This window comes from Sus scrofa, chromosome 4 (assembly GCF_000003025.6).
Source record: "Sus scrofa isolate TJ Tabasco breed Duroc chromosome 4, Sscrofa11.1, whole genome shotgun sequence".
Taxonomy (NCBI): domain Eukaryota; kingdom Metazoa; phylum Chordata; class Mammalia; order Artiodactyla; family Suidae; genus Sus; species Sus scrofa.
The window spans coordinates 119,413,690-119,433,164 of NC_010446.5; the positions used below are offsets into that span (position 1 = coordinate 119,413,690).

Genomic DNA, 19,475 nt, shown 5'->3' on the forward strand with positions numbered 1-19,475 from the left:
CTATACATAGAACTTCCATATGACCCCACAATCCCACTCTTGGGCGTATATCCGGACAAAACTCTACTTAAAAGAGACACATGCACCCACATGTTCATTGCAGCACTATTCACAATAACCAGGACATGGAAACAACCCAAATGTCCATCAACAGAGGATTGGATTCGGAAGATATGGTATATATACACAATGGAATACTACTCAGCCATAAAAAAGAATGACATAATGCCATTTGCAGCAACATGGATGGAACTAGAGAATCTCATCCAGAGTGAAATGAGCCAGAAAGACAAAGACAAATACCATATGATATCACTTATAACTGGAATCTAATATCCAGCACAAATGAACATCTCCTCAGAAAAGAAAATCATGGACTTGGAGAAAAGACTTGTGGCTGCCTGATGGGAGGGGGAGGGAGTGGGAGGGAGTGGGAGGGATCAGGAGTTTGGGCTTATCAGACACAACTTAGAATAGATTTATAAGGAGATCCTGCTGAATAGCATTGAGAACTTTGTCTAGATACTCATGTTGCAACAGAGCAAAGGGTGGGGGGAAAAAATGTAATTGTAATGTATACATGTAAGGATAACTTGATCCCCTTGCTGTACAGTGGGAAAAATAAATAAATAAATAAATAAATAAATAAATAAATAAATAATGTAGATTTTACTGTCCACTAAATTTTTTTTTTTTTTTGGTCTTTTTTTTAGGGCTGAACCCATGGCATCTGGGAAATTCCCAGGCTAGGAGTTGAATTGGAGCTGCAGCTGCCAGCCCGCACCACAGCTACAGTGAGGCAGGATCTGAGCTGTGTCTGTGACCTATATACCACAGCTCATGGCAACACCAGATCCTTAACCCACCGAGTGAGGCCAGGGATTGAACCCATGTCCTCATGGACACTAGTTGGGTCCGTTACCACTGAGCCATGACAGGAACTCCTGAATCTTTTTCTCAGCCACCAGAAGACTTCGAATTTAACAGAAGCCCCACTGGAGCTGACGTTGGGAAGGAGGTGAGCAGTCGTGGCCTCTGGTCGAGGAGAGACCACTGCGGTTGTGACTGTTTCCCATAGAGCTTCTGCCTCTGCTAATGAATAAAAGTCAGAGCATTTAATATATGGTCAAACTTTGTACTTTAGTTTTATGGACTGAAGGGTGCAATTATTTCTTTCTCTGGATAACTTTAATTTGAAACTTAAATAGGCACAACTATCCACTTAAAGCATAATAATCCAATGTAAATATTTAAGTATAGAAATGCATATCTCTGAGACAAGTTGTGGTATTAATATATGGTAGGGCAGATGGACCAAATAAAAATTCAGAACCGAACAAATTCCAGGAGCTATGAATACATTTTACAGCATATCTTCTATTTGTTCATTTTTTTTAAAAAGCCGTTTCCCTCTTTATTATGCTACTTTAGTTGTCTTGCACCTATAGGAAGGTATCTAGAAAATGTGACTTGAGTTGATGATCCTGTAAGAATTTGCATTTATCTTTGTCAGGAGGATAACTGAAGGCAGTGAAGTTTCTGTGAAATAGTCTAATTAATCCAACTCACCATATTTTTGTATTCCGAAAATCCCATCAACTAAGATTCAGTTCTCATCTTAAGAAGAAGGAAAAGAGCAGAGGTGTCCCTGAGGAGGAAAAAGGGAGGAATTAAAATTTAAAAAGTGACGAGAACTAAATGAAGGACCCAAAATAGGAAACTTTTGCATAAACATCACCCATCTCTCTGCTTTCCTTCTGACAACCCCTGCCCTCTACCTTCCCAGAGATCCAATCCTGTTGTCAGGGAACGCTTTACTCTTCCAGAAAACCTAGAAACTTTCACCAAGTTGTCTTAAACTTCACCAGCTTGTTAGTCTGTGTCTGCATTCTGGCTGCCTCATCTGCCATACGTATGTAGTAGCTGTCCCTAATGGATGGAGCATTTGAGTTTTTCCATATGCAAAATACGCCTCACAGTACCAAGTAAAGCAAAAGTGGCCCATTTTTCTAAGACTCTGCACTTGAGAATGTGTCCAGACAATCTCTGCCCAGATGCCAGTGTGCAGATGCATATTTCAGATGTTCTTTTTCCTAATTAGCATGCAGCCGGAACACCTGTTTTGCTGCCTGCCGGAATCAGATTCAAAATGAAGATACACCTGCACAGTCAAATATTTGCATTATATTTATAAACAGAGCCCTTAGTGTTGGAGTGAATAATTTCCCATCGGTCCCAAGGTGTGTCACTGTACCCTCTGAAATGACCTCAGTCCCATTTTGTAGGTTCTCATGGCCATTTTTAAACTATTGCATTTATAAGCAGGCTTGAAATATTACATTTTCCACAGGGATTACACAGCACTTGTGTGTCCTGTGCATTGGAGGGTGACTATCCAAATCTGGGAGCAAATATCCCACTTTGGCAACAAGATAAGACAGATATCACTAATGAAAGTTCTGAATGTTGAAAAGGATAGGCAGGCCATGGTTCAAATCCACACTTTTCTCTGAACACTTAAAAATATTTCAAACAGGGAGTTCCCATTATGGCTCAGTGGGTTAAGCCCCTGATGTTGTCTCTGCAAGGATATGAGTTTGATCCCTGGCCTCGCTCAGTGGGTTAAGGATCCGGCGTTATCACAAGCTGTGGCACTGGTCAGATGTAGTTGCCATGGCTGCAGTGTAGGCCTCCGCTGCAGCTCCTGAATTGACCTCTATAGCCTGGGAACTTCCATATACAGGAAGTTTTATGCAGGTGTGGGTAAAAAGAAAAAAACAAATCATTCACCATTTGAAAATCAAGTTTAAGCCTATAACTACCAATATGAAACAGTCGTCTCTAAGAAAAAGGCAAAAAATGTGTAATTACTTAAAATTACAACAGGAGTTCCTGTTGAGGCACAGCAGTAACGAACCCGACTAGTATCCGTGAGGACTCAGGTGACATCCCTGGCTTCACCCAGTGTGTTAAGGATCTGGTGTTGCTGTGAGCTGTGGTGTAGGTCGCAGATATGGCTCGGATCTGGCATTGCTGTGGCTATGGTATGGGCTGGCAGCTGTAATGCTAATTCCATCCCAAGCCTGGGAACTTCCATATGCCACAGCTTTGGCCTTAAAAGGAAAAAAAAAAAAAAACAAACAAAATGAAAAAACAAATGACAACTCAATACAATGTATGATAGTTATACTTTACTTTTCCATTATTGTTCAGAATGATTTTATATTCATTTACAATTATAAATGTACATATGATGTGTTTTATGTACATGGATTACATGGCTGCTTTTAAGGACAATGGTGCCTAGCAGAAAAGTATTTTCTACAAAAGTGTGAAAGATTTAAGGTCTTATTAAATCATCTTTGAGAAAGTATCAAATCTATATAACTATACAGTATGGGAAAAAAAATGAAAGCGTGGCTATTATATGGCTCGATTTAAATGATGGTAGTTGAGAAGCATTATTCAGTATTTGTGATTAATATGCTTCGAGGAACTGAGCTTTCAAACCTTTTCAAGTTCATCAAGCACTGCTTTCATAGGCACTTGGGTGGATAAATTATATTCTTCTAAATTCCTTAGAATTGAGAACATTAGAATTAAACTCTATCAGTTTAGTAATAATTCTACATGAGCCAGATCCCCGTCATTCATAACTAAAATAGTGAATCCCTCAGCCTAGAATAAGAATGGAAACACTCAAATAAGACATTTGGGCTGCTCGAGAGAACAAAAATATAGACTGGCCCTATATTTTTTCCTTAATCTGTCTAAATCAATTAGACATTTGAATTGTGGTATTGTACTTCCAGGAAGCTTCATTGCTTTCTATTATTCTCATGACAAAAATAAACAATTCCTTTCGCAATCGTAAAGAAAAATGCCTCCCACTGAGTTGATGTTGTGTGCTGTTAGATGCAAGAACATATGTGTAATAAAAAATGAGAAATTATGGATCAAATAATGACGTTGGAGCCACTTACATAAACAAGAGAGAGCATTTTGGATGAGCTCCAAATATCGGCACTATTGTTTAATTTCGGCCCCAGTTATGCATCTGCCTAGGCTAGTGTCAAAGATCATCAGCTCACCAGATAGATATAAAATGCACAACTAAAATTACATGGCTCCATTATTCTGTTTACACATGGTACAAAACCACTCTTTTCCAGCTGACTGACCCACTAGAGCATTTCGTCCATTGAGCTCCCTTGCAAACTCAGTGGGCTGACGTCCATGTCTTTGTATATATCAGGTCATTTGGTACCAAGGTAGGAATAAACTAAGAAGAGACATGAATATGTTTGCTCGCTAATGAATCTGTTCTTTACCATCTTGCTCTCTGCCTTCCACACATAATTAGGGGCTTTTAAGGCAAGGGACCGCCTGAGAGGAAGTCACAAAATGTCAATTAAAAGAACTGGATGGAAACGGAGTGCCAAATCCTTCATTCTGGGAAAAAGAGGAAGCCAAAGAGAGCTATGTGTTTCAGTGGTCCTCACGAAAACGTCTTCTGCCAGTCCACACACCGTGGACTCCTCAAGAGGAAGGAGATTTACAAAAGGACTCAGACCAGGACTCTGTCTTTAATTCAAAACCCCTTCTCAGAGAAAGTTTTCATGCATGATACTGGTTCCCCCTCCATCCCCCCCAAAAGAAAACACTAGCTAGAAATTCTGATCGCTGAACTTATACCTAAAGTAAAGGTAATTTTGAAAGCTGTGATTTGTTCGTGGAAAGAAGGATCATAGGCTTCTGTTCAGTCATGGGTTGAAAGATGAAACTTCTGTCATTTTTTTTTTTCTTTGAATGCAAAACGCTGTACTCTAAGTAGGGCTGAACAGGATCTGCCTCTCCATCACTGACAGTTAATAATTAAATCAAACATTATATTCAGCAATAGAACATATGCATCAGCTTCTTTCAAATTGCATTTCCTTCCTGTTAGGTCCATTAGTGTAAACCAGACTGCCTTTAGAAACCCCCTTATTGCTACTGTCTTTCAGCACAGTTCCTGAAATGGATAATGTGGTACATATTATGGGCAATTACACAGAACTCCCCAGCGATAGGGTTTTAGAGTTACAGAATGAAACAGCTGGAACTACAGAGCTATAAGCTAATCATACAAAAAAAAAATAGTTAAAAAAATAAATAACCTAGACAAAGAAAGAAAAAAAAATAATAAAAGAGGGAAAGTACAAGAGGTTCTCTAAAAACCACTGTTCTTAGAGAAGCTGTCTGTACCTAGAAGAACCTCGAGGGTTCACGGCATAAAAACTACCTAAAGCTAACCATGTTATTTTTTAAAACATATTTTGTTCGGTCTTTCCACACCCCTGGTGTAAAAAGCACATCACAAACAGCTCGCAAACTGGAGGCACTGAGACCTGATGTTTTTCTCTCCAGCTTTACCAATGCAGTGTTTCCATATTAGCACACTTGGAGAAATCTAGTCTTCTTTTGCAATTTGATTTCCATGAAAACACATAGGGTACGAGAAGATGAGTTTTCTGTTCCCTAAATGAGCCGCACACGTAGTGTTTTCATCTTGTTATTTTATGTTTGGGCTTGGGTATGCAGAGCCTCAGAGATAAGAAATGACAAAATCCACCTCTCCACTTGGTCTGGGGTCTGCCGCTGGAGTTTTCAGCTTGAAAATCAGGCTCAAACATCAGATGTGCCCCTCAGGGAGAAGTTTCACTGTCTAAGGGGAAAATACATATTCTGATTTTTTTCTTTTCACCGTTTAGGAAAGAAAGTAATAATGGGTTTGGATGGCAAAAATGTTGCTTCGTTTGGTTGTAAGCAAAATGCAGTTTTAGCTTGCGCCAATGAAGTGTTTTGAAAATTTTCAGTAAAATTACTTTACAACTTGAGAAATAATGGAACAATCTGCACGGTAACTACTGTGAAATGGAACAAAAGTAGGTGCAATTTCAAACTTTAAATATAGCCTCAGAACTATTTTCAAATTTGTTGCTAAAGCAGTCTACCAAAGTCTGAGGATATTAAGGCAGGATATTGGCACAACTCTTGGAGGACCATTCTTTTTCTCTCTAAAGAGATGGATTACGTAGTCATAGCCAGATTTATGTGGCTACTTATATACTTTCATAAGGCTTTAGGAGCCGATATTTATTTTAGTAACAATAAAATGCAGCAGGAAGAAGCTGGACATAAAACATGCTATCCAGTTTGATATCCTTAACAATCACTGTCTCCTACTTCCCTTAAGAGCAGTGATTCTTGTTGGTGGTGGTCCCCCCCCCCCTTTCCTGTAAAAGCTTTATTATGATAGAGTGCAAGGAGGGGAAACAGAGATGTTAACAAGACAAAATGGTCAAGTCAAAGGAAGACTATGTCTCCTCATTATAAAAAGTAATGGTCACTTTAAGAGTGAAAACCTCATTTGTTTTTATTATTGAAACTATATTGGTGACTGTAGAATATAATAAGCGAATATGCTCGCAATACCCAAACCTATTTGTTAAGTAACAAACAAAGTTCAGGAGATTTAATTGGAGGTTATGTTTTTGTACGTTCCTGTTTTTCAGAAAGAGGGCTGTTGAGCAGAGAGAAAAAAGGCCTCCTAGAAATGGTGGGTATGTTAGGCAGAGGGACAGAGCGTCACTGATACTTAAAGACATTTTCTTGTTTTTATTTCCATACGGATTTACCCCAAGGGGGGAAAAACCTGTTATCTGTCTATTAATTTTTAATGTTAAGAAATTTCCAGAATGACATCCCTCTTTTTCATCTGAAATAGCTATTTTTATCTAAACATATCGGTCCTGTCTAACCACAAATATGGTTTGCATTCCTGTTCAGAAAAAAAATAATAGTCCTTAGAGCATACTTGTGCCAGGGCTGAACTAAGCACTTTATAAATATTCGCTGATTTAACCCCCTAAACCATACTCTGGTGTGGATGCTATTATTATCCTCCTTTTGCAGATGAAGAACCAAACCAGAGGAGGTGGAGTGACCTAACTGACTAGACACACAGCTTTATCAAACAGTGGAGCTGATATGTGAACCCAGGCAGTTGGAGCCCAGAGTCTGAACTCTTAAATATCACAATACAATGCCTTCAAAAACAGACATACTGCAGACCTGTATAGTCCATAAACAATCAGTTCTTAAACCACTCTTCTCACCTGGTTCGAGAATGACTAAGTAGCAATGAATCACGCAGCTATGTCGGAACATGCAAATCATGATTCTGCAATACTGTTTCGGTTACTATTGGAAAGCCTGTAAAATTCTCACATTTACCTTAGGCCAGAGTCCAAAAAAAAAAAAAGGACCAAGTTCATCCTGATAATATCATGCTACATTTAGTTCACTGATCTGTTCATTTAAAATATTTTGCTTCATTCTTTTTTTAAAATTTTATTTCCCCAATACATTATTATTTTTTTTCTTTGCTTCATTCTAATAGTTATTCTCCAGACAGCCTCAGATTCTTGGCTGGAATGGCTTTGAAAGCATCTGGAAAAATATCCTCCAATAATCCAGTGAACATGAGGTATAAAAAAGTTGCCTTAGGATAAAACAACCTACCATGCATAATAAATTAACTACCCATTCAGATCTCTTAAAATTTATTATGTTTTGCTTCTTATTTAAAAAGTTAGTCACATGGATAAGCAGTATTTTTTCTCAAGGAAAATATCCAAAGAAAATACAGCACAAAATATTTGTATGATTTTGAGATGAGTGAGCTTCTTATAAGAGGCCAAGACTCATGAATTCAGAAAGAACAGGGTAAGAATTCCTGAATACAGAGTTTTTAAATGTATGGCAAATGTATGGCAAAGAGACCACGAATTTTTAAAATACACCCAGATTAGAGACCTGGAAAATATCTGCCACCCAATGACATAGAAGGGGCTAGTATATTAACAGATAGGAGGGGTTTCTTATATTGAGTTTTTATCTTACTGCATTATCTCTACTAGTATTTTTCAACTTGCATATAAATCACCTAGAATTTTGTTAAAATGGAGATTGTATTTCAGCAGGGACTGGGCCTGAGATTGCTCATTTCCAACAAGCTCCATGCAATGCGGATGCTGTCAGTTTATGAAATCGCGATTTGAGTGCCACTGCTCTAGACTATTCCAGTTCATGTAACAATATAAACCTAACCAACCTCAAATAAAATTCTGAGAACAACTGTCATGATTTTATTCATTGTGATGATTTGAAATGGTGGTTACTTAAAAGGGATATATTTCTTTATCCTTGGATTAGAGATAGGATTTCATTTCCATATGACCTAAGACTGAGATAAGAATTTTTTTCCTCCTTACCCTCTCTAAATCTAATTTTGAAAAAAAAAAAAAAATTTTTTTTGTCTTTTTATGGCCGCACTCACAGCATATAGAGGTTCCCAAGCTAGGGGTCCAATCGGAGCTGTAGCTGCCAGTCTACGCCATAGCCACAGCAACACGGGATCCGAGCCGTGTCTGCGACCTACACCACAGCTCACTGGCAACTCCGGATCCTTAACCCACTGAGCAAGGCCAGGGATTGAACCCGAAACCTCATGGTTCCTAGCTGGATTCATTTCCACTGCACCACGATGGGAACTCATGAAAAAAAAATTTTTTTTAAAGAAGATACCATCAAGCAGAAAATTGGGAAAATAACAGAAAAAAATAATTGATATGAAAGGAAGTTAAATGGAAAATAAATTTAAGAAAGTATTTTTTAATCTCACTATTATTCATAAAATACAAATTAAAGTAAGAAAATACCTATTTTTACTTATTATATTGGCAAAAATTTAAAAAAAAGAGCAAAAATAAAACTTTTGCTTCTGCAGGTGATGTACTAGTCATGGCAGGTCAACTAAACAAAAAAGTTATTATATTATGTTGCATTATATGTAAAAGATGAGAAAACAGAGGTCCCAGGAAGGCAAATACGATACGTTTCCAAGATCACACAACTGTTAAGTGAGCGAGCTGGGCTTTGAACCTAGATATTCTCTACTGAGATCTTATTATTAAACACTTCTGACTCTCAAAAAGAAGTCGATTATTTGAGAGCTCCAAGTGGCTTAATTTATTACTATAGTGAGTGCTGCTTAACCCAATTTTTACAAATAAGGGTTAAGTGGAGTGTTTAAGTTCTAGGATTACAATGCAGATACTACAATAAATTCAAAGAGTATTGGCTTTCATTCATTTGCTCTAACTTATATACTGTCTATTTGATAGAAAATCACAAAGATAATAATGCCATTGTAAAGAAGAGAGCAAAGCTCTACACATAAAACTTAAAAAATACTCTTGTGCTAGAAAAAAGTCTATTTAGACTAAAGAGTTAAGTGGAAAAAAAAGGAAAGCATAAGACCTTGGTATCAAGGGCAGATATAACCTATGATTTCAGAATGGTGAAGCCTTAAAGGCAAAAAAAGAAAACGCACAAGAACTTAGATATTGTAAGAAAAAGAGAAAGAAGAAAGAAAGAAAGAAAGAAAGAAAGAAAGAAAGAAAAAGAGAGAGAGAGAAAGAAAGAGAGAGAGAGAAAGAGAGAGAGAGAAAGAAAGAAAGAAAGAGAAAGAGAAAAAGAAAGAGAGAGAGAGAGAGAAAGAAAGAAAGAAAGAAAGAGAGAAAGAGAAAGAAAGAAAGAAAGAAAGAAAGAAAGAAAGAAAGAAAGAAAGAAAGAAAGAAAGAAAGAAAGAGAGAAAGGGAAAGAAAAGGTCTGTCTCAATAGTATTTCCTTATTAAACATTTTAAGAATGTTCATTTATAAATTGTATATACTCTTTTGAAAATAGACTATTTATATTCTTGGCCAATTTTCTCCATTAATTTGTACATCATTTTCTTATTTATTGACAACAATATTTTATATTAATGACATTATCTGTCAAGTATAAATATTGTTTCTCTGTTCATCCTTGGCCATTTTATTTTGTTCTTAATGTTTTGGCATCAGTTCACTATATCTTTTGAAAAATATACAAACAGACCCCGCAGTCAACGAAGAAATACAAATGTAGAAAGAATATAAGGAAAAAAGTTCAGTATGACTGCTGATGAAAGAAGTTTTAAAAAATAAATTATTTTCTCCCATGAGATCAAAAACAATTTCCAATAATGATAATGCCCAATGCTGGGAAAAATTCAGTTACAGGTTAACTTTTATAGACCTGGTTGAGAGAGAGCACTGAATCCTAACCACTAGAAAACCATAGTGACTTCCAGTTGAAATGTAAATTTGTACATTGCTTAGGGAAGACAATGAAAGAATTTTCAACAAAACACTTAAGAATTTCAATGTCTTAAACATCGTCATTCACTGTGGCCAGGACCCTGAGTTAGCTCCCAGACTTAGAGATAAACAGGATACAGTATCTGCCTTTACTGAGCTTAGGAATCCACAACAAAAGACAGTCAAATGCTCAAGCAGGTGTGGCGTCTGTTAACGGCAGAAGAAGTTTTTCAAATAATCCTACAAAGACCAACTAAAAATTTGGATGACATACAATAAATGCATCTTCTGTACAGATATATATGAAAGATTTTAAAATGTACTGCTCCAGAGTTGCACATAGTGCTTTTTTGGCATGTATATTGTTTATAAATATATAAAGTATATACATTATTGAGAAATACTTTGCAAAAAATCTAGATTTCAGAAAAGTTTGAACCTGGATAGACAAGCAAGAATTCCGAGCCATGCTTTTTCTGAGTGTATTTGCCATTTGGACTAAAATTCTGTGAAACTGAGCTGTTTGTGTCTTTCCCTGAATTGGTCCATTCCATCTAAGCTGTTGAATTACTGTCTGCAGAGATATTCGTGAAATCCCCTTATTATTCTTCTAATATCTGTGGCATCTTGAATGACACCTCCTCTTTCATTCCTGATACTGGTAATTTGTATCTTCTCTCTTTTTTTCTTTGTCAGTGACTCTAGAAGTTTATTATTTTATTGATCTTTTCAAAGAATGAGTTTTTTGTTTCATCAATATTCCTCTATTGTTTTCCTGTTTTCAATTTCATTGAGTTCTGACCTTATGTTAATTGTGTCCTTCTACGACTTGCTTTAGGTAATTATTTTGTCCCTTTTTTTAGTTTATGGAGGTGGAACTTAAATGATTGACGCCTTTCTTCTTTTTTTTAACATAAGCATTAGTGCAATACATTCCCTTCCAAGCACTGCTTTAGTTATATTAGTTAGATCTTGGTATGTGGTATTTTCATTTTCACCTACTTCAACCCTTTTAGACTTAAAACAATTACATGTAATCTCCATTACAGTGTCATTCAGGATAGTTTCAGCATCCTAAAAATCCACTGTGCTCTGCCTAATCAACCTTTCCTCTCTTCCAACTTTCCCGGCAACCACCAATTCTTAAAAATGCATATAATTTTCTTTATTATTCAGGTTTTATTAAGGTTAGGGTGGATTCATAAAATGAAGTTGGGAAGTTTTCTCCTTTTTGTACAGGTTAGTTTGAATAATAAATATCAGAATTGTCTATACTTTAAAGGTGATGCAAATTCAGCTGTGAGCCTGTTCCAACTTAATGCCTTACGAAATGACTGACTTTTAAAGTAAATAACTGATTCGAGTTGTTATATTTTTGCATGGTTACATGTTAGTAATTTACGTTTTTACTAAGGAACTGTCCATTTCACTTGGATTTTAAAATTTATTTTGTAGAGTTAAACTTAGTACTTTTTTTGTTAATTCTTTTACGTACTGTAATCTGAGATTGTATTCCCTTTCTCATTCCTGATCGCACATATTTTCACTTTTTATCTTTTTTAATCAAGGGCATGAGGAAGTTACTTAAAATATACATATTTCTACTGAGGCATAACTAACATACAACATTTTATTAGTTTCAAGTTACTACATAATGATTCAATATTTGTATATATTGCAAAATGATCACCACAGTATATTGAGTTAACATCTGCTACCACACATGGTTACAATTTTTTTTTTTTTTGTCTTTTGTCTTTTTAGGGCCGCACCCACGGCATATGGAGGTTCCCAGGCTAGGGGTCTAATCGGAGCTGTGGCCACGGGCCTACGCGAAGCCACAGCAATGCCACATCCGAGCCGCATCTGCCACCTACACCACAGCTCATGGCAACGCCAGATCCTTAACCCACTGAGCAAGGCCCGGGATCGAACCCGCAACCTCCTGGTTCCTAGTCGGATTCATTTCTGCTGCGCCACAATGGGAACTCCAAACATTTTTTTTCTAGTGATGAGAGTTTTCAAGATTTATTCTCTTACCAACTTTCACTATGCAGTACAATGTTAAAGCCTCCAATCACCACGCTATACATCACATCCCCCGTGACATTTATTTATAACAGGAAGTCTCTACCCTTTGACTCTCTTCACCTACTTCACCCACCGCTCATGCCCCACCTGTGCTTTTTAGGGCCATACCTGTGGCACATGGAGGTTCCCAGGCTAGGGGTCTAATTGGAGCGACAGCTGCTGACCACAGCTCATGGCAACGCCGGATCCTTAACCCCTGAGGGAGGCCACGGATCGAACCGGCATCCTCATGGATACTAGTCAGGTTCTTAACCCTCCGTGTCACGATGGGAAGTCCACTCCCACCTCTGGAAACCACCAATCTGTTCCTGTTTCTATAATCTGGTTTTTTCTTTTGTCTAGATTCCCCATATAAATGAGATCAAAAAAGTATCTGTCCTTTTCTGTCTGATTTATTTCACTTAACATAATGCCATCAAGGTCCATCCGTGTTGTTGCAAATGTCAAGATCTCATTCTTTGTTATAACTGAATAATATTCATTTGTGTGTGTGTGTATATATATATATATATGCACGCACGCGCGCACACACACACACACACACACACACACACACTACATTTTCTTATCCGTTTCTCCATCAATGGACACTTAGGTAGTTTCCTTATCTTGGCTATTGTAAATAATGCTGCACTGAACATATAGGTGCATATACATTTTCTAGTTACTGTTTTTGTTTTCTTCAGATAAATACCCAGAAACGGAAATGCCCGACCAAATGGTAGTTCTGTTTTACATTTTTTGAGAAACTACCATTTGAAATATCTTATTGCTATTTTTTAGAGAACTAGTGTTTGGATTTATTTATTCATTCTAGTGATTTTTTTTTTCTTTTCTTGATTTCAGCTTTCTTTTTTATGACTTTTCCAACTTTGGGTTGATTGACTTGATTCTTTTTCAAATTTCTTAGAAAATTTCCTTTAAACACAAAGTTCTTATATTTACTTTTATTTTAAAAATAGAAAAACCAAGCAGAAGGTACAGAGATTCCTCACATACCTTCACATACGCACAGTCTGCCCCACTAACAACATCCCACACCAGCGTGGATGTATATTTGTTATAATCAATGAACCACATTGACACATCATTATTACCAAAAGTCCATACTTTACATTAGGTTTCATTCTTGGTGTTGCACATTTTATGGATTGTGAAAAAGATCTAATGATATATATTCATCCTTATATTACCATACACAACTGTTTCTGAGATCTAAAAATCCTCCATGCTCAGCCTATTCATCTCTCCCCGCTACACAGTTTATCCACTCACCTACTGAAGGCCATCGTGAATGCTTCAGAGCTTTGGAAATTATGACTAAAAGATACCATCAACATTCTAGTGCAGGTTTTCTGTGGATATGAGGTTTCAACTCCTTTTGGTAAATGCCCAAGAGTGTGATTGCTGGATCGCATGTTTATAGAGGATGTTTAGGTTTTATCAAACTGTTATATTCAGTTTGGATGGGCAATGGGGTCCTACTGGACGGCACAGGGAACTGTGTGTGTTTGGGTCACTTTGCTGTACAACAGAAATTGAAGGAGTTCCCGTCGTGGCGCAGTGGTTAACAAATCCGACTAGGAGCCATGAGGTTGCGGGTTCGATCCCTGGCCTTGCTCAGTGGGTTAAGGATCTAGCATTGTGGGGAGCTGTGTGTGGTGTAGGTCAAGGACGCGGCTCGGATCCCCCGTTGCGGTGGCTACGGCTCCAATTAGACCCCTAGCCTGGGAACCTCCATGTGCCACGGGAAGCGGCCCTAGAAAAGACAAAAAAAAAAAAAAAAAAAAAGAAATTGAAGAAACACTGTAAACCACCCATATTTTAATTTAAAAAAGTAATAAGAAACTGCCAAACTATTTTCCACTATCAGTGAATGAGGATGTTCTTTCACATCCTTACCAGCATTTGATCTTGTCAGCATTTTGGATTTTCACCATTCTGCTGAGTTTGTAATGGCATTTCAATATTGTCTAAATTGACAGTTCCCTCATGACATAGGATGTCGGACATCTTTTCATACGCTTATTTTAATGTATGTTAGTTTCATTTAAGACATCCTCTTTGACTCATGGATTGTTTTGAAATGTATGCCTGATTTCCAAATGTGTAGAAATTCTCTCAATATTTAAAAAATTTTTGATATATGGTTTGATTCTATTATGGTCAGAAAATATTGCTCTCTGATTTTAATTCTGTAAAATGTGTTAAGGTTTGTCTTATGACTCATGATATGGTCTCTTCTGGTGAATATTCCAAGTTTGCTTAAAAAAAGAAATATGCCTTTGTTTTTGTAGAATAACGCATTCCCTAAATATCTATTAGGTTGCCATTGATTGATGTTGTTCAGTCCTTCTATATACTTGCTACTCTTACGTCTAATGGTTTGATCAATTACTGAGAAGGGGGTGTTCAACTCAACAAGTCTAATTGTGGAGGTTATTATTTCTCCTTTCAATTCTGTTAGTTTTGCTTTAATACTCTGAAATTCTATTGTGGGTGCATACACACTTATGATTGTTCTATCTTCTGGGTGAATTGACCATTTTATAATTAGGTAATGACCCTTTTTGTCCCTGGTAATCTTTGTTTTGAAGTCTACTTTATCTAACATTACCATAGCGACTGCAACTTTCCTATCTTAGTGCTTGCATGGCATATATTATTCCATTCTGTTACCTTTAACCTAGCTGTCATATTTCAAATGATTTTCTGGTGGACAATATATAGCTGAATCGTGTTTTGAAATCCATTGTCAACCCCCAACTTTTAATCATGTTTAGAACATTTATACTTAATGTAATTATGGATGATCAACACAGAAACACTTTACACTCTCTTTGTCTACAGCACCCACTGGGAAATGTGAGAGACACCACTCTGTTAGTACAAAGTAGGCATGATCAATACTTTGCCTGTAGTCTCTTCGACTGCAACGTCTGGTAGGGAAGGACAGTAGCATGAGCAGTAATTTCATGGTTTCCACCAGGAGTGGGTCAAGTTTAGTCAGCATGGTTCTGTCCTTTTTCCTGGCCCTTTGTCTAGAAAGATTATTCTTTTTCTTTTCTTTTTTTGTCTATGACCAATGTCATTTTTTGTTCGTTTGTTTTTTGATTTATAAGATAGACAGGGGTTATATAAGATAAAACAAAAACAAACCCAGGGAACTATCTCCAGTCCTTAGCTAGCCTGCCTTCTTCTCTCCACTTTTCAGAGTGTTCTGACAGGTGCAATTTGTATTTTGCCTAGAGTATTAGTTCAAGGAGAAAATACCGCAGAATGCATTTATCCTATCTTTTCTGGAACTAAAAGTCTTTCTGGATTAAAAAAAATTTACTACATTCAAGTTAAATCGATTATTATACTGTAAATGACACTTGAACTATCCTTTACACAAATAAATTCTTCATAGTATTGAGCTTTACCACTTTATTAAAAATATTTTCCTTGACTGGTATTTAAATGAACTTTAAATGATGTGAATCTTTGAAGAAAACATAATATCTATTATTTCATTTATCAGAATATATGAAGGGAGCCCTCTCCATCAAAGTGAATATAAGAATCAAAAAAACTGGGTTCTGGGGAAAAGTTCTGGTTTTTATTTTACTGAAAAAAAATGATCTTTCATTTCCAAGGAGCATATTTCAGATACAGAATTCACTGGAACATCTCTTCTATGTAGCTATGTGTTTTATTTTTGACTTGGCATTTGTTCCTAAATTATTTGAGGGGTAAATCTGGTTGCATAGATGCAATGACTCATTACTCAGTCTAGTTCCTATGTACAGTATTCACAGCACACATTGCATGTTCAATATAGGTCATCAAAGAGATTGACTGCTTGTTTTATCATTGATTATACTTTTATACCTCATTTAAATTCTAGTGTTTAATTCTCAATAAAATTACTTTTTTAACGTTCACTTATCTGACATATATTAAACAGACATTTATGGGGACTCTAAAAGGTGCTTCACAATAGACATAGAGAGAAAAATAAAGCATAATACCTTATTCAAGAAGATCATAATCTAAAAAAACTACATTCAGAAATCAGTTGCATTTCCATATACTAACAATGAAATATTAGAAAAGGAGTACAAAAACAAAATACCTTGTAAAATTGGACCCCCCAAAAATCAAATACCTGGGAATATACCTGACCAAGGAGGTAAAGGACCTACATACCGAGAGCTATAAAATGTTAATCAAGGAAATTAAAGAAGACGTAAAAAAATGGAAAGATATTCCATGTTCCTGGGTTGGAAAAATTAATATTGTAAAAATGGCCATACTACCCAAAGCAATCTACAGATTCAATGCAATCCCCATCAAATTACCCATGACATTTTTCACAGAACTAGAACAAACAATCCAAACATTTATATGGAATCACAAAAGACCGAGAATTACCAAAGCAATTGGGAAAAAAACCAAGCAGGAGGCATAACTCTCTCAGACTTCAGGCAATATTACCAAGCCACAGTCATTAAGACAGTGTGGTACTGGTACCAAAACAGACATACAGACCAATGGAACAGAATAGACAACCTAGAAATAAACCCAGACACCTATGGTCAATTAATCTTTGACAAAGGAAACAAGAACATAAATTGGGGAAAAGACAGTCTATTCAGCAAGAATTGCTGGGAAACCTGGATAGCTGCATGCAAATCAATGAAACTAGAACACACCCTCACACCATGCACCAAAATATACTCAAAATGGCTGAAAGACCCAAATAGAAGACAAGACACCATCAAACTCTTGGAAGACAACATAGGCAAAACATTCTCTGACATCAACCTTACAAATGTTTTCTTAGGTCAGTCTCCCAGAGCAACAGAAATAAACACAAAAATAAACCAATGGGACCTAATCAAACTGACAAGCTTTTGCAAAGCAAAGGAAACAAACAAACCAATAAAACCAAAAAGACAACTTATAGAATGGGAGAAAATAGTTTCAAATGATGCAACTGACAAGGGCTTAATCTCTAAAATATATAAACAACTTATACAACTCAACAGCAAAAAAGCCAACAACCCAATGAAAAAATGGGCAAAAGACCTGAATAGACATTTATCCAAGGAAGATGTACAGATGGCCAACAAGCACATGAAAAAATGCTCAACATCACTGATTATTAGAGAACTGCAAATCAAAACTACCATGAGATACCTCCTCACACCAGTCAGAATGGCCATCATTAATAGGTCCACAAATAACAAATGCTTGAGGGGGTGTGGAAAAAAGGGAACCCTCCTGCACTGGTGGTGGGAATGTAAGCTGGTACAACCACTATGGAGATCAGTATGGAGGTACCTTAGAAATCTATACATAGAACTACCATATGACCCAGCAGTCCCACTCTTGGGCATGTATCCAGACAAACCTTTCCTTAAAAAAGACACATCCACCTTCATGTTTATTGCAGCTCTATTCACAATAGCCAAGACATGGAAATAACCCAAATGTCCATTGACAGATGACTGGGTTAGGAAGATGTGGTATATATACACAATGGAATATGACCCAGCCATAAAAAGACAAAAATAATGCCATTTGCAGCAACATCGATGGAACTAGAGACTCTCGTACTGAGTGAAGTAAGTCAGAAAGAGAAAGACAAACACCATATGATATCACTCATATCTGGAATCTAATATACAGCACAAATGAATATTTCCACAGAAAAGAAAATCATGGACTTGGAAAATAGACTTGTGGTTGCCAAGGTGGAGGGGAAGGGAGTGGGATGGATTGGGATCTTGGGGTCAACAGATGCAGACTATTGCCTTTGGAATGGATCAGCAATAAGATCCTGCTGTGTAGTGCTGGGAACTATGTCTAGTCACTTATGATGGAGCATGATAATGTGAGAACAAAGAATGTATAAAAAGAATGTATACTTGTGTAACTGGGTCATCATGCTGTACAGTAGAAAAAAATAATGTATTGAGGAAATAAAAATAAATAAAAAATAAAAAACCTACAGAGGTGTAAACAAAAACTACAGAGATAGAGATTTGTAAAGAGTTTGGGGAAACAAATTCTACCCCAATTCTATCACAGGTGTTGTAGGGAGCTGGGATTCTGAAAAAATTTTGGGGTCGAAGAAAGAACGCTGCAGAGTTCTGGGGAATGTTGGGGAGGAAGGGGAAGGCCTGCCACTACTTGAATTTGAATTCTCTTCATTTTCCACCTGTTGGCAGTGTCTGGGGAAGGCACAGAAGAGGTTTCAGCATGGGATGTACCAAGGATACAGAGACAATACAAGTTCAGTTAATACATGATTATATTCCATACATTAATGTAGGATTACATACACATTCAGATTAACGTATGAGCAGGAAGCTATCAAAGAAGGTTTTTTATGTGAGGATTATCAATCTCTGGATTTATATTGCTTGGTGATTGGTAATATACTACTTCCTGAGAGAGAAGATTCTGTACACCAAAGTGTGTGTACATATATATATACGTATATCAAGGGAGAAGTTGAGTCTTAAAATATGGACTTTCACCTCCAGGGGAGGTAAAAAGAGGAAAACTTGAGTCAAGGGTCAAGGCGTCATGAACATCACCTTGGAAAATACCATGGTTTAGAGGAGATGAGAGTGAACCAGATGTAAGCAGGGTCTCTGAAACCAAGGGCGTGAAAAGTTAGAAAACAGGAACTATCAGAAGGTTCACATGCAAGACTACCAAGCAGAAGAGGGCTGACAAGAGTCCACTGGCTTTGTCAACTGGTGGTATAAATAAACTCAGACTGCAGCTGCTTGAAGTGTGAAAGGGGAGTGAGAAAGTAGACACAGTTTTCAAAGATCCTTTTTATCAAGAATCTTGACTAAGATGGGAGATAAAGAGGAAGCCCATGGCAAGTAGCCAGAAAGAAGTAAAAGCTAAAAATCCAGGAGAAATAACTGCTGTAGAAGCAAGATCCTAACAGAAACGAAAGCACAGAGGGGTCACTAGCCTTGAATAGGAGTACATGAAACAGAAGAAAGAGAAAGAAAAAGAAGGAAGGAAAGAAAGAAAAGGAAGGAAGGAAGGAAGGAAAGAAAGAAAGGAAGGAAGAAAGAGGGAGGAATGAAGGAAGGAAAAAACGGTTCGAACTTGTTCATAAAAGTGGGTATTGTCTTTTTCAA

At 36.9% G+C, this 19,475-nt stretch overlaps 1 long non-coding RNA gene across 2 annotated transcripts in view; it reads right to left on the reverse strand.

Annotated features, from left to right (window-relative positions):
- Positions 1-19,475, reverse strand: part of LOC102158069 — a 521,984-nt gene that overhangs the window by 150,243 nt on the left and 352,266 nt on the right. For both annotated transcript variants that reach the window (XR_002343737.1, XR_002343736.1), the window contains exon 3: positions 1,570-1,648. This is a non-coding gene — a long non-coding RNA (uncharacterized LOC102158069). The remainder of the gene's footprint in view (positions 1-1,569; positions 1,649-19,475) is intronic.